The sequence below is a fragment of the Aythya ferina genome (genome assembly GCF_964211825.1).
Source record: "Aythya ferina genome assembly, chromosome: 18".
In the NCBI taxonomy this organism is placed as follows: domain Eukaryota; kingdom Metazoa; phylum Chordata; class Aves; order Anseriformes; family Anatidae; genus Aythya; species Aythya ferina.
This window is the reverse complement of record NC_140317.1, coordinates 4262882-4286549: the sequence shown is the minus strand read 5'-3', so window position 1 is coordinate 4286549 and position 23668 is coordinate 4262882. Positions and strand designations below refer to the sequence as shown.

The following is a 23668-nucleotide window of genomic DNA, read 5'->3' as shown; positions in this document are numbered from 1 at the left end:
TGCAGCAATTACGCTTTTTCTCTCCAATTTACAAAAATAAGCATTTTGGAGGATACTCGGACTGCTTGATTTTAGCATACTCCCAGAACACCACATACCGCTACTTTCAATTTATGGGCTGTCACCCCTTTGTTTAACTCAGTCTTTCCTTAAAATAGAGAGGTTTAAATTGTTCCGAGGAAGGCTCTGATCCAGAATTTGCTTTTGTCACCCACTGTGATTACAAGACCCAGAAATGTCAAGACTAATCTCAGTTTACATTTCTTTTCAATACCAGGATTTTAGCTGTTGCAGAGGGGTCCTGTTCCTCACAGAGGCACCAACAGCACCTTGTCCCTGGTGGGACTCATGTTCTCCCCAGCTGAAGCCTGTTAATCAGCCCTAATTGACTGAGTCTCATCTGCTGGGTATGAGTGGCCCCAGTGGGGCTGTACTGTCTTCTCCTCACTTACAAATAGAGGGTGAGATGGAAGCTTAGTGGGTGTGTTTTGTTGGTTTTTTTTTCTTTATGTTTAAGGAGGGTTTTTTGATGTGAGCTTTTTACTTTTTTTTATGATTGCCTTGAGACTCTGCCTATAGTGTTTATTTATAAAGTTTAGTTTTGTGTTTTGTTTTGTTTTGTTTTTTTCCTTGCTCTGAGTAGGTTCTTGTTGATTCTTCTTCAGAGTAGCTATGCACGGTAGGAAACCTGAAAAGCTATTGTGGGGATTGTTCTGGGCTCTTAGTAGTAATTCTTTGTGGCACAAGAAGATCATCTTGTGAAATGATGGATGGATGCAAAGTGTTCTTATTTGAGCTGAAATAACAATGGAAGTCTCACTGAGCTGAGGGGTGGCAGAGCCCAGCCTTGGAGGTGACCGCTCTGCTCAGGGGCACTGTGGGCTGCAGTAAGGATGGCTGCAGGACTGTGAGCCTGGGTGCTGCCAAAAAGGAAGAACTTAAGAGCATGGCACCAGGAGCAGAGCAGGACCCAGCCTTCATCATCTGAGCAACACACGTGGTCATGGAGGAGCTGCAGGGGAGGCTGGTGCTAAGGCTGCTCTTTGCTCTCCTATGGAGGACTGCCCTTGCCCCAAGGGGCACATGCTGGGGCTGGCTGGAGAGACGCAACACTGAATTCACCAGCACAGCATCCTGAGCGTGTGGGTTCTCAGAGCAGGTAAGCTGTGCAGGCTTTGCCTGCTTCTTTTATTCTTGAGGGGAATAAAGTTGAAATGATGGAGTGTAAGTAGACTGCTGGGGCTAGGAACAGGGGACTGTGCCTTCTGAATGGGGCAGCTTGCTCCCAGCTCTCCTGTCTGCTGCTTACCCCAGGACTCTAGGGAGAGCAGAGCTGCAGTGCAAGAGAAAGGTTTTGACCTTTTTCTGTCCTTTTGAGCCTTTTTGAGCTCTTTTAATTCAATTTATTTGTTGTGTCCAGGTCATGTTTGTATAGTCCCTATAATTACAACTTCCTTGTGGTTAACACTTGGATGAGCTTGGTGTAAATAAGCTTATAGTGTTGTGTTTTTTGCTTTTCTTTTTTTTTTCTTGAGAAGATAAGAAAAAGTAGGGACTTAAGGTTTTTTTATGTTTCATGCAATGTGTAAGGCACAGCCAGGTGGGAACTGTGCTCTGTGCCTGAGCTAAACAGCTCTGCCAGGTACTGCTACCTGTGTTAATCTCTAAATTTAATAAATCCTGCAACTCTTGGCATGGTTTTTGGAAGCAATTTAGTAACTTGCAGAAACCAGCTGTGCCTCAACTGTTTGTGGCTCAGACTTCAGCTGTTCACCAACAAATGGCAATGATTGGAAAGTGGTGTCTGAGGTGGGTAATGCGGCTGTCTGCCTTGACTTCATTGCACCCTGTGGAGCGTGGCCTAATACCAAGAGGCTCGTGTGTAATTTGGGGCAGATAAGGATGCTAACTCTAAGATTGTAAGTGCTTGAATTCTTGTGTATGTTGTAATACATGTTATACTATCAAAATTGCTCAACTCTGAGATAGCTCATATCATCGCTGCTCAACAGCCCTGTTATCGCTCATTAGCAGTTGTTCAGCATACAATTGTCTTACACTTAATTATATTTTAGTGACTAATATCTCAACTCCTAGCTTTCAGGGCATTATATTGACAACTTGAACTATTTACTGTAGAATATAAAAAAGGAGCATTTGGCAATCATTTAAAATTGGGTTTGGCGGACCTTAAATATACAGGGAAGTGTTTGGTTTCATATGGGAAGATAACGAGGCCAGGTGTTGCAGCTTGTCCTTGCTGCTGTGGGGTGCTCGTGATGTTGGGGATGGTTCCTGTAGTGTGATACCACTGGGAGCTCGGGTGGGGTGTTGGCAAGAGACTTTTGGCCAAAAAGGTCATTTCTGAGGTAGGTTTCTGGGCTAAAGGACTGGACTGAGGAGGTGTAAGGGCAAGGTTTTAAAAAAATCTGTTGAGAACTGAACTTTGGGGATTAAGTGGTTAATGCTTCTGCATAACCAGTGTGTGTGCTGTGGTTCACTGGCTGCTACTGCTGCCTTCTGATGGTTGGAGGAGTTGAAATTTCACTTTCTCCTGTCTGATAAATTTGCTGTAGGAATTGTCTTGGTGTGACCACCTGTAGGCTGCGGCTCCACTGATGGGGCTCTGCAACAGGAAAACTGATCATAGCCTTGCTGCGTGGGCTGTGGTACACAGTGAGCTAACGAAAGTCCCGGGTAATGACCTGAATCCAGGCTTTCAGTAATCACTGCATGAATTTCTAGAGCTGCTGGTTCTCTAAGCATGTTTAAAATCACTTACTGAAACCTGTGCGTTGCTAATTACATGTGAAAAGCCAGGGAACCATGGACCAACTCCAGACAGATTGGTTAAAATAACCAGACCCTCTGTCTTCAGTGATGCACTGCACTAGGCTGGGGGAAGTGTGGAATTACTTCCATCTGGCAAGGATGGCTGGAGCTGTTCTTGTTTCCCCAATTTGCCTTGGCATCCTGCAGGTCACTCGAGCAGACTGACATCGAACAGTGCCTGCCGTGGGGTGCAGGAGCCTTGCTGCTCCGAGTTCAAGGCTCTGGGTCACGCTTCTTGCTCAGGTTTCATAACTTCCTTCTGAGGCATTTGCGTTCACCTGGTACTTTGAAATGTCTTTCTTCATTGGGGTTTGGTCTGGAGAAGCACTCAAAAGCCTGCTGCTTGTGGGGCTTTCCGTGGAAGGAGCTGCCTGGTGGGGACCTGCCTTGGAGTCAGAGACCAGAGACTGAGTCAGGACTCCCAGTGGGTCTTTAGACTGGGTAAGGCAAGGAACTGGGATGTGAGGGTCTGCTCTGCGGTGTTGTCTTAGCTTGTGAAGCTCCAGGCTCTTCCTTCCCTGTTCTGGGCACCTCAGGCTTTAAATCAAATGTGATGAGCAACCTGTGCTGTGCTGCTTGTGGTTACAGGCTCAGCCTTGTGCTGAGGGTTGGAGCAGTGGGTGTGAAGATGCTAAGAAAGGGTGAAGGGCTGCTCGGTGCTGGTATCAGTGCACCCTGAGACCACTCAACTCTCCTCTGTGCTGCTGCCTGTGTTTCCAAGGTTTTTGCATTGATTAGTTGGAGCACTAACAAAGCGTGCTCATCTGGGCTCTTGAGTTTTATTAATGTGCAACATCAAGAGGTTGGGATAATGAAGATATTTTAACAGCTCCTACAAATAAATCAGCCCCATGAACACGTAAGTTCATCTACACCTTGATGTCTGGTGCAGATGGCCTCAATTATAGCACTGCTGCGTGCTGATTTGTTCCGTTGGCGAGGCTGAAAAGGGTGATGCTGCTTTTCTTTGCTTGTGGGAAAGGCAGCGTGGTGCTGGGGTGGGAAGGGATGAGTCTCCAGCTGGCAGTGGGCACAACACACACTGTGGAGTGGGAAGCAGGCTTGGTTGGGATTGTTTTGGACTCTGATAACTGGGATGCGTTTCTGAAAGCCGGCCCACTGTGGCTGGCAAAGCACTAATGAGGTGGGTTGGAGAGCCTGCCATGCTCTGCTCTCAGGAGGAAGGTGCCGTGAGGCTCCCTGTGACAGTTTTCAGATTAATAAGCATCTTTGCCTCACTGGCTGCGTTGCCTGATGCCTCCCTTCCCATCAACCTGTTTCTGTGCTGCTGCCTGCTGTTGGGTACCCAGCTCTTGCTCCTGAGCATCCCTCGAGCTCTGGGGGGGGGGCTGGCAGCAATGTGACACTTGCAGCCCCTTCGAGGTCCTCTTTGGGCTCCCTCCTCCTGGCTGTAGGGCTTTGGGATGGGAACTGGGAGCCTGGGGAGTGCTGCTGGGTTACCCTGAGCATCCCACAGGGGGTACTTGATCCCAGCTGTCCTGCTTCTTGTGGGTCCCCTGGGGACCTTCAGCAGATGTCAGTCTGCAGCTGGCTTCTTGCCACCCTCACACAGGACTGACCTCGACTTGAGGCCGTTTCCTGAGCACGCAGTGGTTCTAGCATTCAAAGCTGATCGCAGCTTTCTGAGCCCACACCAAGGGCACTTTGTGACTGTTTCGAACTTTTAGTCAGAACTTTGTGTCCGTGGTATCTTCTGTGATTGGATTCCATTTGGGCTAAAGGCAGGTTTACAGAAGTAGTACGGTCCTGCACTGAAAGTGCCCTGTAAGTGGAAAAAACACTCAGTGCCCAAGGGCTGTTATTTTGCTGCCTGTCACGCATGGGTTTGGGGTCACCGTGTCAAGCCAGTTACCTGCTTTTTACTCTTTGACAAGGCTTTATGCTGCAAGATAAAGCAATTTTCACTTTGTTGAACAAAGGTGTCTTAGTCACCTAAAAATATATTGGCAGCAGACATGAGCACTCGCTGGAGGTGTTACAGGGTCTGCCTCCGTGTACAGCAGCCCTGGGGCACCCAGAGGAGTCCTGCATGCAGCAGGTCCTGCTCTGTGTGCAAGGACTGTCCCCTAAGTCCTTCAAATAACCAAGCTGCTCCCCACACCCATAGAGCTGCTGTAAAATAAGGTGAGAGCCTGCTCCTGTGCTGAAGACAGCTGTGTGCTTGCCTGAGGGTGGGGGTGGCTTGGGGGAGCTCCTGGCTGCTTTTTGGGGGTGGTTTGCAGCCTGAGAGCTGCTGCTGGTCATCCTGCTGGCATGGGGCTTCGCAAGAGCAGTTGGCAGGTGGCTGTGATCTGGAGCTGGGAGGGCAGTGCTTGTTCCCCAGTGCTTATTGCAGCCACCAAACCTCAGGAGGGGTGCTTCAGCTTCCCTCAAGCAGCTGTAGCTGTAAGAAGTCTTAAAGAAAGAGTACCTATATATTTCTGTAACCAGTGCGAAGGGTTCGGTGGGCATCATCAGCAATGGGCTGTAGCAGACAGGCTGGGAATGAGCCCTCTGCAGCCTCCTTTGATCCTGGAGTGGCTTCTCAGCTCCTGTGCCAGCTGCTCCCTGGCTCGTGTGCTGCAGTGCATCAGGAAGCACCACTTAGTGTTCACGCAAGGACCGTGTCCCTCTGCTGGTCCCCAGACACCTGGGACATGTTCTGCCTCACATATGGCTTCAGAGTAGTTCACATCAGTGTGCAACTAAGTTAAATTAACACCATTTAATCCCACTTATTTCAGTTGAGAGCACCGAGGACTGGCACTACAAATGTCCACCTCTGAGGCTTTAAAAGCTAAAAGATGTTCTTGTCCTGAACTTCGGGGGATGGGATGGGAGGTAATCTTTGTACATAGTACTCAGTCTCGGAAATGAGAGCAATGCTGCTGGCGTGAATGGAAATGTTTCTTCCTCCTAAAAGCTTAATTTTCCTTCTTTTAGGGGGGTTCAAACTGTTCCTGAGGTCTGTGAGTAGCTGTAGCCATGGGGAGATTTCTGCAAGAAGCTGTTCCAGCAGAAATGGCTGTGCAGCATCAACTTGAGCCAAACGTAACTTTATCCTAATACGTGGAGAAACTATTTTTCCTCCGCGTGCTCCTAAAATGAGAGTCCATCTCTGCCTCTCCCTGAGCAGGCTCTGCAATACCTGCTAGCATGCTGCCCTGTGTGCGGGGAGCAGCATCAGGAGGGAGCACATTCTGCTGGTTAGCAGTAATCCCAGCAGCACGCAGCAGGGTCTGGTGTGGGAACAGGTGAGGTGAAAGCCCTCTGATTGTACCTGTGCTTCCAGAGGTAATGCTGGATATAGAAACCCTTCTGTTGTGTGGTGCTGTATCAGGGTGCCTGCAGTGAGCTGATACGGCTTTGTCCAGCTCTGCTGTCAAATGGGTGCAGCGTGGTGCCTGCAAGGGGGTGGCAGTGTGTGGGGTGGGGATGGTTTCGTGCTGCTCTCAGCTCCCAGGTGGGCAGGAGGAATGGCTACAGGCAGGGTGCGAGGGCAGGAGGTGATTCCTTCCTGCTTCGGGCTGGGGCAAGGCCAGAGATGCTAAATTCATCCACACGGGGCTTTAAAAGGATACTGAAAACTTGGAAAGCATTAGAAGGAAATGCCATGCAGGGAGGGAATGTGAGAACTCAGTCTGCTTAGTCCTTATCAAACGAAGGGCTGGGTGACTTAATTACACTGTAAGTACTTTCCCAGATAGCAAAAAGTACTTTAATCCTGGGGGGGAAAGCACAATGAAAGCCTGTCTGAGGGATATAATCAGACCAATACAAGCTGGAAAATACTGTGTGGTCTGCTAATGGCTTCTGCCCCAAAGGGGAGAATGTCTCCTGATGGTTGGTTAAACCAATTCATGCCATCCCAGGTGCCTCGTTTGGCTGATGAGGTGATACTCATTAGGGCAGTCAGCTGAGAAGGGGCATTGCCTACCCCAAGATGCAGGGAATGGGCTCCCTTGTTGGCACTGTGGGGCTGCAAGGCCCAAGTTCTGGGGCTGCTGCTCCCCTGGGCTGTCTGTCTGTCCTCTTGCCGCTGGCTGGGGTGTGCTGGGGGTGAGGCCTCAGCCTCTGTGGTCTCTGGTGTCTGGAGGCCGTTCTCTGAGCTTATTGGAAGCAGTGGGTCGAAAGCAGGCTGTGCCTCATACAGAGAAATACTTCTGCTGGCTCCACTCTTGCACTTTTATCACTGCTGGCATTAAAAGGGCATTTTCTCCAGATTATTCATGCACCACTAATAACTCCGCAGTGTCCTACGCTAGATCCTGCTTTCAGTTGCACCCAGCTCTTCAGTTGCACCGAAGCCAAGGGAGCTGTACCAACAGATCTGGGGAAAGGCAGAATTGGATATTAGATCAGTTTGCATCCACTTCCAAAGCATGTCTACAGAACAGGAACAGCACGAACCCCGATGCTGGCATAATTCCATTTAAATGACACGTCTGCAGACGGAAAAGCTGCCAGTGGGTTTGTCTGGTGGAGCAGACAGAGATGGAGCACGGGGCTTAAAGACCTGATAAAAGAAGCTAATGTGGTTTCTTAGGAAATGGAGGTGAGAGGTGTGTGGGTTAAGTGGATCTCCTGCTGCAAACTTGAGGAGACAGCGGGGCTCGGAGATGGGATCCGGTGAGCAAGGTAACAGCCACCTAAAGTCCTGCTCCCTCTGTGCTTGCCCTAAAGCTGGGGGGACGCCAGGTCTGGGCCCGTGGGCAGGGGTGCAGGTGGGGTGATGGGCTGTGGCCTCATTCCCTGATGGGAAGCCTTCAGGGAGGCACAGCTCTTGAGGCCCGTTTGCGAGGAAATGTAGGGGCTGCCTCTGGCACTGGCAACGTGACCTGCAAACAGCCCCACGGGGCTGCAGGCAGCTCGTTTCTCCTCTCAGCGTGGCTCCAGAAATCTGATCATGCCTTGGAGGAAGGATCCTCGTTTAATTAAGTTGTGTGTGATGGGAGGTAACTTTGAATGATTTCCTTTGGTAGCTGCTCTTGCTTGGGGAATGGTTTGCCTTGTTCTTAATGAAACCTCTCCCTTCTGCTGCGCATGGAAAACTTTCCATCTTCATTAGTCTCCAGACAGACCTTCCTGAGATGCCCTTGCTTAGGGGCACCAAAGGTCACCGTTGGCTTTTAATGGAGAACTAGAAGTAGCAACAAGACATCCAGCCCCCATGCAAGCAAGTACATAAACTGGATGTCTCAGCCCAGAGGCTGAATGCTTCCTCGGGGTGAATGCAGACACCTCGGGAGGTGCTGGGTGCCCAGGGGCAGGATTGCAGGACTGGGTCTTGTGCATTCAGCACCCAGTGGTGCTGGTGTAGCAGAGCTGCAGCTCTACGGCAGCAAAAATAAGGTGTGTGATGAGGCAGCCCCATCCTGCAGGTCACAACTTAGATATAAATGAAACTAAATGTACCTAGCATGTCTACAGCACGTGGTGTTAAAGACCACGGGAGCTGGGACCAAGTCACACATGGCAAATCCCAAAGGCTGTGCTGTTGTGGGATGAGGTGGGAGCTGCCCTGGGCAGGGCCTGAGCCCCAGGCAGACCCCCCCAGTCCCCGGGGTGCTGTGCCCACAGCTCCAGCTGTGCAATGAGGTGGCAAGAAGGAGCAAGTGCTACAGGTGCTTGTGTTGAGTTTGGGTATAGAGCAGGGAAAGCTCCTCTCTTCTGTCACTAATTCTCCATCCTAATTTCTTTCTCCATTCAATTTGGGTTTCCCAGCAGCTGCCTGCTAAATCCCAGGCGGGTTTCATAACTGGCCCCGTTTCCCTGGGGCCTCAGCAAAAGCAAGGCAGCTTTTGTCATCTCATTCCTCCTGAAACTTTTATTTCCTGATGAAGAATAAAACTTTTTTTTTTTCCTGCTGCCTTTGGTTCTTCCAGGCCTGTCTTGTGCGGTTCTCCAGGGGCTGACAGGAGATGGGAGCCATCTCAGCCCTCGGCTGTGTGACTGCTCACTTACTCTGAGCTCATGCTGTGTTGCTAATTTCTGGTGATATAGTTAATTAGGAGTCACAAATACTGACTTGGGCTTTCTCTATTTATTTATTTCAGTGTTGGGAAGTAGCTGTGGCTCCTGCTGCCTTGTGGGAAAAGGGCCCTTTGGGTTAAGGACAAGTTGAACCCCGTCTTCATCCTGCAGGGCCCTGTTGTGTTCCTGTGCCCCTGAACCTGCTGTGGGTCTGTGCTGCCTCCGCCTGCCAGCTCTGCCTTGTGTCTGGGGCTGGCAGCGTTGGCATCGGCCAGGTCTCACCTACTGCAGTTCTGCTGAACAACGGGAGCAGGTTCCAGTGATGGAGGCTGGATCCTGCGTGCCAGGATGGGACATGATAACAGGGGGCTGCAGGCAGCTGTGCTGGACAAATACGCAGTTTTTTGCTTGATTTGTCTGATCTAGGCATGGTTGCTGCCCTGTGAGCGATGCCCTCCTCACCCTGGGGATGCCAAGTGCTCCCAGTTTCCCCCAGCATTTTACCACTTGCTGCGACTGAGCACAAGAGCGCCTTGCACACATCCTTGGGTAAGAGCATCTCATCTCGGGAGCCTGAGGGCTCCTCGCTCCACATAAATTGGCAGCATCAGCCCTCGTTGCTGAGCAACCCGTGGGCAGCCAGCGGCAAAGGAGGTGGCTGGAAATTAGAGAAGGATCCACGTCCCCTGCTGAACAGGACGATGCTCTAATCAAGGTCCTGGCCCTGGATGCAGATTGCAGCCTGGTTCAGCCGCTGCTTTTAATGCGAGCCCTCGATAAGTGTTTATAATCCTGTAGTGCTCACAGCTTCCATCAAATACTTCTTGCATTTGTTCCTAGTGCTTTGATCAGGGTAATAAATCCCAGCCCCGTTGGCAAATTGAGCTTCACTTAGGGCAGGCTTGGAGTGCAGGTAGTGTTGATGGTACGTGTTGCTCTGCTGGCTCCTGGCTCCCTGCAGCTCCGTGGGGCTGTGCCACCTTTCCCTGGCTGGCCTCAGCAGTGCCACTTGCCTGCTTTGGGGTCATCCCCGAGGAGGCACAAGGTTTCTCCTCTGCCTCTTGGGTGCTCAGAGCCAGCAGTGCTGGTGCCACAGTGGTAGCGAGCACTTGGGCTGGTATTGTGCGGGACAGAGGACACCTGGGTGTCCCCACAGTGGGCTGTGAGGGTGACAAATCCAAGTCCTGAGGCCTGTTACAGTGAAAAATGACTTAACCTTACCAGGTGAAGCTCATATTGGGTTAGAGGAGAAAGCGTGCTTGGGGGTGCTGTTCAAAAGCAGTTTCTGATTTTGGATACCATGCAGCCCTGTGCTGAGCCACTTCAAACTTGAAGTCAGAAGTCCCCAAAAGAGCTGCACCCAGCGCCCATCACTGAGTAGTGAGGCTGCAGCCAGCCTAAAGAAGGTGAACAAAGCTTCTGTGTGGGCTGTAAGGGTCCCACCAAGGACAGATGTCCTCCTTGTCCCTGGCTCTGGGTGTCCTGTTAGAAAGGTGCTGCCTAGGATAGCTAGCAGGGCAAAGTGCACTGGGTGTCACTGCTCATGAGAAAAATCAGCTGTCCCCTGGCCAAGAATGGGATTTGACTGGGATCTGCCTCGCCTGTGCTCTCTGGGGGTGCAGATTCCACCCCAGGCCTGGAATTGGCACCTCGGTTTGTGTCCAAAGGATGCTGAAAGGGAAGAGGTGCAGTCTGCAGGGCTGGGAAGTGTAATGCTCCTGAAATCCCAGTGTGAAATCCTGAAATCCTGCTGCAAACTCGGTGCCAGCTGAAGGACAATCCACTTGAGATCAATCTGCATGGCTTCTCACCATCCTGTGCCATCCCAGTGCTACCTGTGTGGGATTTCCACAGCTTCCTTCATGTGTGGGTCCCTGAAAATCCTGCATTGGCTTTGCACGTTGCTTCTGAAGGCTGATTTGCATGGTTCTAAACATTTTGATCTGTTCCTGTTCGCTTTCTGCCTCCACCCCTGACCTGCCTTGCGCTGACTTTGTGCTGGCAGCAGCCTCCAGTTCCACATCCCCTGCCATTAGGGGACACCTCGTTACGAACATCTACATGCCTGATGTACAACCTCGTAATTACTGTGCGATTTCACACCCAGGTGATGTACTGCAAGCTCATCCAGCCAGGTACTGTAATAATTAATCTGCAAATGAAGCTTGCTTTTAAATTAATCCATGTGTTATAGCAGCGTGATGGGTAACTGCTCGCTCAGTGTGAGACCGGTGTTGCTCGTTCCCCCCTCCAACTAAACCACGGTGGCTTTAATGCTGCTTTTGTCCCATTGTGCCAAAGCAAAGATATCTTTGGGCAGTGAGAGCGAAGGGTGAGGTGGTGTGGGTTACTGGAAGCTTTTTGGGAGCCTGCTGCTGTGCACGCTCTGCTCAGCTCCTCAGCCGCTTTCTTTTTCTAGCTCTTGCCTGCACGAGGATCTGTTTGGGTGCCCAGGTGGTTTTGCTGGGAGCTGTGGTCATTGGCAGTGATGGGGATTGCAGCTGCGGAGTTTGTCCAAGCCTTTTGAGGGATTGTACGTGGGAAGGGCTGCAGAGCCTGCGTTTGGGGCACTTGGCATGGGGAGAAGGGTTGGGCTGCGGAGGAAGGGAGAGAGGGAACATTGGATGGCTTCAGGCAGCGCTTGGGGCCTTTCGGACATGACATGGTCCTGGCTGGGAGGAGGCTGTGCTGGGCTCCACATGTGGAACAGTCATGAGAAAGGATGAAAGGGTGGTGTAGGACTTCCCTCGCCTCTCCTGGTGGGGGAGGCTCTGTAGATGCCTGTTTCTGGAAGGAGCAGCTGGATGCAGTCAGTGACTGCTCTCAGCTGTGTCTGGGATCCTGATGTTGGCAACTGCCACTGACCTGCTGAGTCCTCTGAATTTCCCCGTGTCAGAAGTGTTTGTAGGACTAGGCACAGTTCTGTGGTCAGCACATGGTTGTGGTAAAAATGAGCTGAAAGGACGTCCTGTGCTTCCTGCCCTCTGGTTTGTGTCCTGCTGCTTCACAGCAGTTGGCACCATGGACTGGCTGCCTTCGGAGTCAGAGCAGCTCATCCCCTGGGCTGGTAAATCCCAAACTTCCCCTAATCCTTCGCTGTGTCTGACTTGAAATCGTTTGAGAATAAGGGAGAGATCTGCTTTAATTTTTGTGTGCAACTTCCACAGGGCTCGTGTCCCCCATCAGCTAGGTCAGTCGGTAGGTCTTGAGCAGCGCTTTGGTATGGGGACCTCAGAAAATACCAAATGCCTTTTTCTTTCTCTGCAGCTTTTAAGACTTTGGGAGGACACATGGGTTCATGCCTTTAGGAGGTCAAAAGCTTCTGGGAACTGAGTGCTGTCAGCAGTCAGTTCAATGCTTCTGCAAAGCCAGGATTTCTGTATTTCACTGCAATGTGGGATTGGTCTAAATTTTAAACCCTTCCTGCCTTTCTCTGTGTTTGCTTTCCCCTCAAGTGAACCCTTTCAGAGCTGCTTGTTAGTTCATCTCCATTTGAACGGGGTCCCAGGAGTGCTGGGTGTCTGTAATGCTAACCACCACCCTGTGGGTTATCTCACCCTGGCAGTCCCTTGCATTGTGGCCCTTTCTCCCCTTCCTCCTGCAGCTGGGAGCCCAGGTCCCACTCATTCATTCATTAATCCCTTTCATTCTGTGCTCGTTTGTTCCTATCCTCTGCAGCATGGGGAGAAAATTGCAGTCCCAGGAACAAATAAGAACTCTTCTCATCTTTGGAAATAAAAGCCGGGCCATTTAAATCATTTGTTCCCTGAGATTTGCCTGTGTGCAGATGAGAAGGAGGCTCCTATAATGGACTCGGAGCCTGAGTGCTGAGCAAGGACAATAGGGGAACCCATCCCTACTGCTTTTGTGTTGCTCCCTGCCCCTGCGAAGGGGATGAGATGAAATTTCCAGGGCAGACGGATCAGCTTTAATGATGCACCCCTGTGCTGCTCAGCAGATGTAATTAAAGAGAAGAGGTTCGCTGCCTTCTTGAAGGCTGCAGAGTGATGCTGTGGCTCCTGCCGTGCAGCACGTCCACCACTGCCGCATTTTTTCCACTTGTGCTGTGGGGGTGTGCTGGGATGTGGGGCCGTGCAGTCGCAGATTTGCCTGCTGGGGCACCGACCCTTTTCCTGGCGGTGTGTGCGTGGGGAGCCCTGGCAGCTCTGGAGGGGATGGGGGTACAAGCCCAAGTGTGTGCTCCCTTCTGATGGCCATCACACCTCTCCGGGGGTCACATCTCCCCCAGCCTTGTGCCAGCTGAGCCCTTTACTGAAGTTTGCCTTATTCTGGGACCAAGGAGAGACACCGGAGCTTGCCCTGCCTGGCTTCCCGTGCTCAGCTGGAGCAAAGTGTGTCTGCAGGGAATGGGCTGTGCTGAGCTGGGCGAGCTGCAGGCGTGGGGTGGCTTGTAGCCCAGCTCCTGTCTGTGGTGTGGATGTGGCTACTGGGGTCTGGGGGGGTAAGGGATGTGGTGGGAGGAGGCTTTGGGAGCTTGCTTTGTTGCACATGGGTGGGTGGAGGCTGATCTTGTTCCCCTGCAAGGGCACAGCAGAGGCCCGTGGCTGGAATCACTGCTCCCAGGATGGACATGAACAAGCTGCTTAGCTTCTGTAACTCATTAAGTCATCCTTTGAGTGCAAGCTTCCCAGTTTGCAGGGTGTTGATTGTCAGGTGTTTGAGATGCTCTGGAAGTGTCTGCTGCCTTCTGAAGTGTCCCTCTTTAAAGCTCAGCGGATCCTTGGATGTCTTGTCCCTGCTTAATGCAAGGTACTTCTGGCTCGAGCACTCAGCTATGTTTAATGTCATGAAACTTGTGGGAGTAACAAACTCTGGGAACTGCTTATCTGTAGTTAAAGTATTTGGAAATAAGTGTTTTTGTCCTGGAAACCAAGTGATATCTTGCACTTAGCAAACAAAACTAACCCATGTCATCTCAGATGTCGTGTGCTCACAAAACTTCTGGAACAACCTTCAGAGCAGAAGTTTAGTGTGTAACTTAGGTAACACTGCTTTTTGGAGGGCAACACAGGGACTTAATTCTCATGAAGTGAGGATAAGTCTGCTTTGGTTTTGCTTTGGGTGAGCCCTTTCACTCCATCCCACCCAAGTAAAGCGGTGCTGCCACTTCTGGAGGAAGTAGCTTACCCATAGGATAAAGCAGATCGTTACCTGGCACTCGCAGTCCTTCCCTGCCTCTGCTGTTGCCTTTGTCCCTGGTGTGCTTGGGAAACTGGCCTAGCTCCCCTACCAACTTGAAAGGTTTGTCTGCCATGGTGCTGGAGAGCAACAACCTCTGGAAACCTGTCCTGAGCCGCTGCCTGACAGCGTGCTCATGTCTGGGGCTCACTGCATGGGGATGGGATCGCTGGGATCCCTCAAAAGGTGACTGGGGCTCTTGAGAGCTGTTTGCCTACGGTGCTGTTGGGGAAACTCAGCCTTGTCTCTCCCTTGTCCCAAATCTCTTCCACCTTTCCCCACCCCTAATTCTCCAGAGGCAAAGGTATCCGTCTCCATCTTGAGCTGGGCAAATCGAGCTGTTGTGAGCAGCTGGGGGCAGGATCCTTCCTGCAGGATGCAGTGCCTGGAGCTGGGCTGACCTCAGCTGCAAAGGGTATCTCGAGCTGTATGTTTCTGGGAGGCTAAAGCTCACCTGGGGCCTGGCAGCTGTGTGTCATTCACCTGCCTGTGCTTTGTGTGCCAGTGCCCTGCTCCTCGCTATGGTTGGAGGCAAGCGTGCAGCCCAGTGCTGTGGCCGGTAACTCAGCCACTAAAGCAACACTTCCACTTGTTTAAAAGCACTGCCTGCACTAAAAATACCTCTGCCCCTGCAAGCCAGACTGACTGCAGGAGTTGTTGGGCAGCGGGCTTGGCTCGCAGGGGTGCTGAGCAGGCTGCTTAGCATGACAATGGAGCCCTTTCATTGCTCCTGTGCAACAAGTGCAGGGTGGGTGAGACGAGGCTGCTTGGTGATTCACAGCTGCGTCACGGGTGGTGCTCTGACTGGAGGTGTCCCCACCTTAGTTCAGTCCTCTTCCTCTCACTCTGAGGCCTAAATCCGAAATCTAGCCCCTGGGAGCTCAGAGGTGTCCTTCCACAAGCACCTTGGTGGGTAATCCCTGGTGGAAGAGGTTTGGCCTCCTCCTCGTGCAGCTGCCCTGCAAGCAGAGCCCAGGTTGGGTTCAGTGTGCGCCGATTAACCCCAAGCTGTGAGCCGTGTGAAACGCAGTGCTGCTGCCCCATCCGTAGTGTGGGATGACCTGGCCCTGCTCAGATGTGGAGGATTTTCTGGTTTTGCAGCTCTTTAAGGATAAAGGCCATGAGTTGAGCCTTAATTGTGGCTTTAAATGAATTTAAATATCTCTTGAAAAGGCTGCAGGTAAAAATAGAGCTCTGGGAGGAGGAAGTGCCTTGCTGCAGGGGCGGCTGGTTTGGCAGGCTGGACTTGAAGATTTGGGGTGTCTGTGGAAAGGCCGGAGCTCGGCTGCCTTTGTGCAAGGTTAAAAGTGGTTGAGGAGCTGTGGCTGCTGCTGGGCGAGGTCCCTGTTTCAGCTGGAAGCCTGAAATGGCTGCCACAGGCTGCCGGGGCCATCCCCCTCCTCTGCCAGTCTGCAGCGATGCTGCCTGCCTGCTGCTTCTCCACTGCTTTCGTTCATCACAGAAAGGAGTTTCTGGAGCTGTTGCTTGGTTTCTTTGGAGGAGAAATAGGCAGGGAAATGCTAATGGGGGAAAATAGAGCACTTCCCCCTCACCGCTTCTCTTTGCTTTGAGGTAAAATGCACTCGGGCTCCTGGGAGGAAGAGGAGTGCCTTCGATGTGGTTGTCTCAGTCCTGATTTTTTTTTGTTGTTGTTGTTGATGTAATTTTGTAGCCTGTCTCTCGAAAGGCCTTGCTGAGGAGGCAGGGTGTGAACTCAATGTGAAGGTGCTGTAAGCAGCACTGCCTACAGCAGCAGCATGTCAGGCTGCGTGGTTTGTAGTCCCAGCCTGGCTGCCTGCTTTGATTTCTGCTGCTGCCCTCTCCGTCAGAGGCCGTTTGCTCTCAAGGTGGAGAAAAATTTGTGATCCCAGGGAGATTCATCACAGCCGGTGTGCACTCTGCTGATGCTGACCCTGTTATGGCCAAGTTGAAATGCCAGGGGTTGGGCCCCGTTGTGCCAAGCACCACACAGATGTGGGATAGTTAAGGTTAAAAACCCCAAATGACTCAGAAGCAAGTGGTTTTGGGGGGAGGGTGCTCACAAACACCTCTGACACTGGAGAGCTGAGCAAATTGCTGTAGTCTAGCCTTGCAGCCCCAGAAAGGCTGGTTCCCTCTGCTGTTGAAAAGTAGCTTGGGGGAGTTTTGGAGGAGCAAAGATGCTCCCTGTGTTTCTGGGTTATGAATGGTGTCACTTCTGTCTGATCTTCCTGAATTCTCAGGGGCGGTGGCATTAACTGGAGTAGTAACAAGTCCTGTATTTATCTTGCATCGTGCCCAGAAGTCCAGAAGAGATCTGGGATGCGAGTCGCTGTGCTAGATGCACCCTAAACCATAACAACCCTCTGGGCTTCCAGCCCTTGCTGCTTGGAGGAAAAATCTTAAAACCAAGAAATGCACAGGGGCTGCTCGGTGCTGATGGGGGAGGCATGGAGGCATTCATCGCTGTGAGGCCAGCCTGCACTGCGGAGCCAGGCAGGACAAGCCCTGCTCTCTTCTGTGGATGCACGGGACATCGCTGGCAGCTCATGGAGCAGAGCCAGCCCAGGAGCACCTCTCCTCACCTGCAGGCCCTGTGGGAAGCAGCGTGGGCAAACCCCGGCTTCCCAGCTGTATTTGTTACGCTTGGCAGCAAGGGCCTCTTCCATCCTGCCTCTGTGTGAAGCCTGAACATCTGGGGGGAGCTAAAACTTGGTAACAGCATCAACAGGAGCTCTGTTCTCTTCTCTAATGACTCACTGATATGGCTATCAGCTCGTTACTGTGCTGCTCTGCCTAAATGGACAGTTAATTTGCTCGTAGCAGGCACTACTAGTTTGCATCCCTTATCCGCTGTTATTGATGTAACTGCACCCAGCCACAAATTAATTGTCTGCTGCTTTGTTTGCTCGGAGCAAATTGCTTGCAGATGTATCATAAATTCATAGATGGTAGATGAGAGTGGCGAGGTGCCGCGTCCTCTCCAGCCCTGTGTACCAAACTGATTGTCTGATTAACAGCCCGTGGTGCTCGGAGGGAGGGAGGGAGGTGTGCTCGGGAGCAGAGTCGTCACAGCCCTGGGGGCCGACAGCTTTGGTTGAGGAGCTTGAGGGGATGGTGCTGGGCAACCTCTGAAGGTACTGTCTGTTTGCACAAGTAGCTCGGTGTCACTGTCATCGTTCTCCCTACATCATGCAGCTGGGGTGTGATGCGGAGGTGCTGGGGTGAAGCCCTGCAGGAAGAGCTGGGGGCGAGCTGTCATCTGCCTGCTGCTGGAGTAAGACTCGTGGCTGGGCTTGAAGTGCTTGGACCTGCGCGCAGGCTGTTTCTTCAGCTGGTTTGTCTTCACCCAGCAAAAGTGAAGTATTCTGCCCTGTCTTCACGGCATTGACAAAAGTCTAACATCAATGATCTTAAATTAATGATATGTTGAAAGCTCAGGGCTAAAGGAGCTGGAATTAATATCCTTGAGACCTGTCTAGTTCTGCCTCTTCTGACACCTCCTAATTTTCCATGTAAATTGCCTTATGGATCTTTGGCTCAAAGGCTGCCTTGTTTGCTGGGGGAGTCTGGCATGTCTGCTAGGAAATTATCCAGCCTAATGGCAGGGTTATAATTGTGCTGCAGCTATTCAGACCTGCCTCCCCTGCGTGGACGCCCTATCTGTGACTATTTGAATAATCACTGCATTTGTAGCAGTTCAGCGTGCATTTCTGGTTTGTTAATACCCTACCCCACGATGCGATAGGCCCGTGTGTGCACAGTTGTGCTCGTAATAAAACGCGTTTAATCCTTTTTGTTATATTGACTCCACTTTGCATGAACAGCGGAGACGGTTCCTCTGCACACACCTGGAAGAATGAGCTCAGGCTTCGGCTTATCCATGGAAAGCAAATTCACCCGGAATTTTGCAGGGAGCACATAAAGGTGTGAGCCCAGCTGCAGGGAAATGGATTCAGAAAGTGTTGATTCACTCAGTTCTGGATGTTTTGCTGTACAATCTGGCTTCACAGAAAATGAAATGTGAGATTTGACTTTTTAAAATTAGTCATACAATGGGGGGAGAAGCTGTGCAAGTCATTCAATCAGCCAAAATTCATTCAGCTTTTAAATTAAGAAAAGTCTGTTGACTGTCTGTGCTTTCAGTGCTGCTGACCTTGATGGCTGCGTAGCACAGAAGAGAACTCGTCGCACCGAGCTCTTCACACAAATAGAGTAAATAAAAACGAGGTGCAGAAGAGCCGGCGTCCCTTTGTGCTATGTTTGCAACTGGAAAAATCCCTTCATTTTCACGCAGCACCTCTCCTTGCTTCTAAGGCTAGAGCTGAAGAGCCACGGTAGCATCAATAAGCTCACAGAGGAGGGGGAAGCCTTGCTGGGAAGGTGTCCCTGGCTGAGCCTGGAAGGGGGTTGTGGAAGGAGCCTGCGTGAACAGAGGCGCAGCCAGGTGCGTGCCCGTGCTGCAGGCTCGGGGGGCTCTGCCCTTTCCCCAGCAGATCTGCTCCCTGGGCTGGTGGGACGGGCTCGGGCTCAGCCCTGTGGAACCTGGCAGCTGCTTTCAGGCAGGTGTGTGAGGGCGGGGGCCTTTCTGACAGCAGGAATGAGAGTGAAGAATTGCTTGGTTCAGCCGTCTGACTTCAGGGATAGCTCAGCAGAGGCTGTGGGCACCAGGTTCATTCTGACCATTGAACTGTTTATCAGGTAGGGAGTTAGGATGGGAACGGGCAGGCCAAAAGCTTTGCTACTCAGGCAGGGTATCTGTAGGCTGGAAGGTGGCTGTGTTGGGAACATCCCCTTGCTGACACCCAATGCTGCTTTGGGCTTTGCTTATGTTCTGTTTTGAGTTTGTTCTGCAGGGTGTTTTGGCAGCAGTGAGGCCAGGGCATGCTCGGGGAGGGGAGCCTGAACAGGCACCTATGCTGGCTAAAGAACAGGCTGAAAGCAGCCAAAATCAACTGCCTTGACAGAGCTACTAACAAGAGAAAGAAGAATGCAATAGATCTTGGTTTAAAAAAAAATATCACCTCTGGTTTTAATTAGTTTAATAATTACATTTTCAGTCTGCTTGAAAGACTCAATCAACTTTTATTTTCCACCCTGGGAGAAAGTAGCATGATCTAACTTCTGGAGGTGGTTTATTTAAAAAAGAACCAAACCCACGGGTTTTCTGTCATAAAACACCAGGAAGATTTTTTTTCCCCTGTTGACTGCTCTTCCCTTCATGCTGAAACTGTGTGGCTCACTGAATCTCCAGTGCCCACTGCTCCTCCTGGAGCTTAAAGCAAACCTCTGAGAGGTGCTGCTGGTTTCTCTTTGTATCCTCTGAGTTGCCCAAACAGTGCTGAGTGGTCTCTGCAATTCCTTAAAGCTTCCTGGCATCTCTGTCCCTTCCCCATGTATCACCACCCTTGGTTATAGACCTCTTTTATCACATAAGAGACATCTTTGATATAAAGTTGTACAGCTTTGACAAGTGAGTTAACATCGTGATCCTAGAGGCTGATGCAACGCTAGGTGTTGTGACCCCAGAGGTTGATGCAACCTTTTCCAGCAGCCTAAAAGGAAACATCCAAGTAGAAGCCCATGGGGAGAAGTCAGGTCAGGAGCAAGGAGGAGAAAAGCCAGTGTCACACTATTTTGGGTGCTTTTACTGTGTTGTCATCCAGGGCAGAGCCTCTGAAGTGCCAACAGCTTGTCTCCTTTTAAACTGGTGTGTGTGCACGTGTGGTTGTCCTGAGCTGACAAACCAAGCTAGGCAGATGGCTGGAGAGGTGCCGTTTCATCTCAGTCTGCGGAACAAAGCTGTAAATAACCCTGGTGAGCAAATTGCAGGGGAATGTTCAGGATCTGATGTGTCTTGTTGGAATATATCCCCACTGCTATGAGCACCCATTTCTCTAGCTGTAGAAATGAGGATAAGTTCATTTCTGCCCAGCTCTACCAGCTCTGGGAACGGAGTTATTAATGCCTCATTATGTGGCCCAGAGGGTGGTGCAGAAGTGCAACCTAAGACAGTTTTGCTAGCTTCAAAAATAGGAGAGCATCTGCTAATCAATACTCATTCCCACTCCCTCTTATCCCAAGCAGCTACAGCTCGAGTAAGGCTATTATTTTTTTTCCCCCTCTAGGTGTTTGCTGTTCTCACTAATGCATCCTGAAACAGCCAACGGCACCAAAATGTCAGGTGTGCTCTGAAGCAGCAGGACGGGGAACAGAAACCCCTCGCAGAGCCCCTGCTCCAGCTGGCCCCGTTCTGTGGCGCTGCCCGAGTGCAGGCAGGCATTTTGCAAGGTGCTGAACGGCTCCCGCTTTGACAGCCGTGTTTCTTCTGCAATAGATGTGTCCGTGTCTGTTGGGATTTTGCAGTGACCTTTTGTACCCTTTTTCTTTCATAGCCATTTCCCTTTTTTCTGTTACCGCAGCCTTTCATTTGGTTAAAAGGAACAGATATTTAGAAATTTCTTTAGTCTTTCAGCTGAGCTTTCTACTCCATATATCTCAAAACATCCTTTACCCTGAGAGGTATCAGCTTTCCCCTCCCAGGAGTCAGACTCACTTGATTAGGAGGCTAACTCTGAGCTGAGTTCTGCTTCATGGTGTCCTGTTCTGCAGCAGCCAGCTCCTGTCCCTTGCCACCAGTGCCACCCTCATCCTCAAAGAGGGGAAGGAGTTGAGACATCCACTGCCAACTCGATATCCTTCAGATCTGTCCCTTTCTGCTTGGCAGGACAGAGCAGCATTTCTCCAGCTGTGATCTGGGCTCCTTGCTGCAAAATGAGACTTATTCAAAGCTTCCTCTGCAACCAGGATAACAGACATCACCCAGCAGCGACCTGCAAGGAGGGACAAGTGAAATGGCTTTTCTGTTTGCAACTCTAAAAGTTAGCAAGGCACCTCAATGTGACTGATCCCATAGCTCTTTCCAGAGGAGTTGCAGGGAAGACTTGTAATTGATTAAAATTCCCCTCCTCCAGAGCTTACAGTGGTTGGACTGTGCCCTGCTGCTTTCCGCCTTGATGTGGCTGTGTTCTGGGGAGTCAAGTGCAGGTAAATCGGTTTCTACAGAGCTTTGATGAAAAATGTGTTCTGAAATACAAAACGCTGCTAAGGCAGTAACTTTGTGAACTGCCTGTGTGTTTTCACACTTGTAACAGCTGACGCAGTAGCAGAAGGATTGAAGAATTCCTCTAAGGACCACAGTGCTCTGCAGTGTCGTTTGAGCCTGTTTACCATGTGAGCAGTCAGAAGCAGAAATTAAAATTTGGGCTTCTGCACTGAGCTGTCACAATTGCAATTCATTAGTATCGATGGCTCCTCTTTAAAAAAGAGATTAAATGCTTCAGAAAGTCATGACGGATCAAGCGCATCACAGCCTTATTACTGGTTACAGAAGCTTGTTTTCTGCAAGTAATTCTGTAAATCAGCTCTATGTCACTAAGGCTTAGCCAATCTCTTACTCATCTGAAGCAATCCTCTTGCTGCTGGGTTCTGTCTTCCAGCACGCGGGATGCGTCTGATATCTTTGCATCTGTTGGAATCTGTATTTTAAAGAATGAGCACAGTGAAGTGATCTGGGGAGATTAAAGAAATGGAGTTTGTCCTGTCTCTAATCCAGCAAGTCTCAGTTTATCTGCCCAATCCCTGCTGCTCTGTGGCTTGTCAGCGCTGTGGCTTTTATCTGTCACTCAGCTGACTGCTTCAGACTCAAGTTCTTCTGGTAGCTTTCTCTTTTCTTGAATCACTCGCTGCTCTTTTCTGTTTTCCATTCCTGTATTAAAGGACAGTCAAGATAAACAGTTGCTGTAGATTTTTATCCGAGATGTCAGCCTGTACTTTCCAAGAAAACAAAATGGTCATTTTTCTGTCTTCAGCCATCATCTGAGGTTTGAATCACCAGAATTTGTAAAGCACTTGAAATTATTGGATTCAGGGAGCTAAGGACAGCAACATGTCATCTTCCTTCTTGGCAGCTTGTTTTGGTGGTGAAATCAGAGCCCCGAGACTTAGATGTCAAACTCCTCTACTGGGCAGCTACAGAAGAAGCTTCTGGCATGATCCAGATCTTGCTTTGCTTGGCTTTAATCTACTCCCACTTCATTAATGCTGATGGAGGCAGTAGTGTGAGAGCAAACTCTGGTTTCCTTCCTGTAGTCAACCAGTAAAAGGGGGCTCAAGGCTGCCTGCACAACTGGCCCTCCTGCTTGCACAGGCACGTGCCGTTCAGTGCCTGCGACTGCCTGGTGAGTGCAGACCTCACGGAGGTGTGTGCCATGTGCAGGATGCCATCCTGCTTTGGAAGGGATGAAATACCCATCCCAACGGGGGTGCTGAGGCTGGTCCGAGGAGGGTGAGGCTGGGTGCTCCTCACACCCCTTCAGCAGCTCAGTTTGGTCCTGGGGTGTCTCTGGATGTTGCAGGCAGGTGAACTTTTATTTCAGGGATTAGTAAAACCTGCGTGTGTGTGCTGGAGGGAGCTGTGATATGGAAGCAGAGCAGAGTGCTTCAGCCTGGTCCACAGTTGCCCCACATCTGCCCCCAGTGGACTTTCAGTGGTGTAGGTCCCAACTCCAGCACTTACAGCTTGCTTGATCATGGTACCCTTTTAGTCTTTCAAGCCTTTCCTCTCAAAGCACAGAGAATAACTTCTGAATTTCCACCAGCGGGTGTGAGTTGTGACTGCTGCTGCTGAAGAAAAACTTCTCTAGGCCTGCAGAAGCTAAGACAGCACAAAGAAAATAGGCAGCCAGCCACAGAAGGACTGCCTACCACCAGGCCTGCCGTGGAAGGCCTGTCCAGACGTTGTAGTCAATAAGCCAAAGCTGTACGCTGGGCCAAATCTCCCTGTGCAGCTGTGTGGCCAGCTCAGTACAGCCTTGAGACCACAGCGGTGTCTGCCCTGTCTCACATCCACACAAACAGCGCTGCTCTGTGCGTTAGCCAAACCTGGAGATGGGAAGGGAGCAGGGTACCAGCAGCAGGGCTCTAATCCAGTCCTAGCACATCTGAAATTGAACCCAGCGCCATGTGGGCAGGGAAGATGGTAAATCAGGCTGCTGGTCTGCAGGTGTTAGCGGCTGAGAGGCGGGCTGCAGAGGCACCCAGAGCACTTCTCCAGCAGTAGGATCTGTGCTGGGACCCTGTACTGTGATGGTAGGAGGTCTTACAGGGTTTGCCATCTGAACCTGGGGAACTGTGGCCATACTCCTGAGCTATAAGTGCAGGAGGACAATGCGATGGAAAAGAACCTGCACAGCTTCCAGCAGCCTTCAGAAAGGCTCGTGTTTGTGTTCCCTGTCATGGTAGTGTGTGATGCTTTCCTGCTCCAATGGGCTGTGCAGTGTCTCACCGGGGTTTTACACACGTGTCTTTGCTCTCACCTGTGCTTAAGTTGGCACTGGAGCCACTGGCAGGAGGCCCAGCTGCCCTTTTCACAGAATCACAGAATTTCTAGGTTGGAAGAGACCTCAAGATCATCGAGTCCAACCTCTGACCTAACGCTAGCAGTCCCCACTAAGCCATATCCCTAAGCTCTACATCTAAACGTCTTTTAAAGACTTCCAGGGATGGTGACTCCACCACTTCCCTGGGCAGCCTGTTCCAGTGCCTCACAACTCTTTCAGTGAAGAAGTTATTCCTAACATCCAGCCTAAAACTTCCCTGGCTCAACTTAAGCCCATTCCCCCTC

At 50.9% G+C, this 23668-nt stretch overlaps 1 long non-coding RNA gene across 1 annotated transcript; it reads left to right on the top strand.

The window, feature by feature from the left end:
• The first annotated feature begins 479 nt into the window (after positions 1–479).
• LOC311420813 lies at positions 480–21777 on the top strand. Its single transcript, XR_014684556.1, has 2 exons — positions 480–1159; positions 20112–21777. It is a non-coding gene; the product is annotated as an uncharacterized lncRNA (long non-coding RNA).
• The last annotated feature ends 1891 nt before the right edge of the window (positions 21778–23668 follow it).